The following is a 1,125-nucleotide window of genomic DNA, read 5'->3' as shown; positions in this document are numbered from 1 at the left end:
TTAGCAGAAACTGCTGTGCCAACTTTTCTAGGGTTATTATCTTGGTTCCTCTTGGCCTAGATCTCAAAACCTCTGGTCACAGTCAAGGTGCAGCTTGCAGGTCCTGGAGATGCAGACCTAAGCTGTGACTTGGGATTGGCAAACCCTGGAGCCACTTCATGGGGCTGGGTTCTCCAGGACTGGAGATGGGACATGTATGCCAGGCAGCCATGCAGCTCCTCTCCAAAAGGCTGCTTTTTAATGCTGAAGACTATTTTGGGGGCTCCTTTAACCTGCTGTGCAGCAATGAAGCAGGATGAGAGACCCAGCCACCCTCCCTGGCCATGGTCACAACTCTTGCCCATGCAGACTCACTCCAAAGAAGCTGCTATGGATGGGGACATGATGCACATGAACAACTGACTTGTCCTGGGCCAGGTTTTAAGATTAAAGCATGAACAGAGCTCTGCAGGGCTGAGTAAGGAGCAGGATCCATTGGTGCACACGTGCAGGCACAGACACAAGCCCTCTTTGTGGAGACGAGCCAGAGAGGGGCCAATTCTCTGAGCCAAACCCAGGGCAAAAGGCACAGTCATTTTGGTTCACCTCTGTTTGCTTAAAGTAATTCAATGGAAGAAGTAAAATAAAAAGAGCATGTAGAATTGCTGCTGCCAGGTGACAAAGGCCATTTTAAGTAAGGTGCTCACTTGGCCTGGCATCACCTTGCCTTGCTGCCAGGTTTTTCTCCTCACATTTGCCCTCCTCATGCCAGTTGTGGCCCCAGCCCTCTCTCCCATTTTCTGGCAATACATTTTCCCCTCTGACCTTGGGGCAATGCCTGCTCTTGTGCACAGTATCTGCTGCACCCAGAGCAATGCCATCTGCATCTCTAAACCCCACACCATCAGGGAATGGGCTCACTGGTCTCTTTTGGCGTTAGTGGCGGCAAAGTGAAATGAGTCGTCCCCTGCAGCAGTATCTCAGACAGAGTAAATGGTCTGTGTAAAGCACAGGGGACTTTACACAACTGCAAGTTTGATTTAACTTCTGAGTCAGCCTTGCGGGGGAAGGAAAAGCCATCAAAATTATAAATACAATTTCTGCAGAAGTACGCTATTATATCACCGGGACACAAACACAGCTGTC

The sequence above is a fragment of the Mesitornis unicolor genome, unplaced genomic scaffold (genome assembly GCF_000695765.1).
Source record: "Mesitornis unicolor isolate BGI_N332 unplaced genomic scaffold, ASM69576v1 scaffold9510, whole genome shotgun sequence".
Taxonomy (NCBI): domain Eukaryota; kingdom Metazoa; phylum Chordata; class Aves; order Mesitornithiformes; family Mesitornithidae; genus Mesitornis; species Mesitornis unicolor.
Note: the sequence above shows the minus strand (reverse complement) of the source record.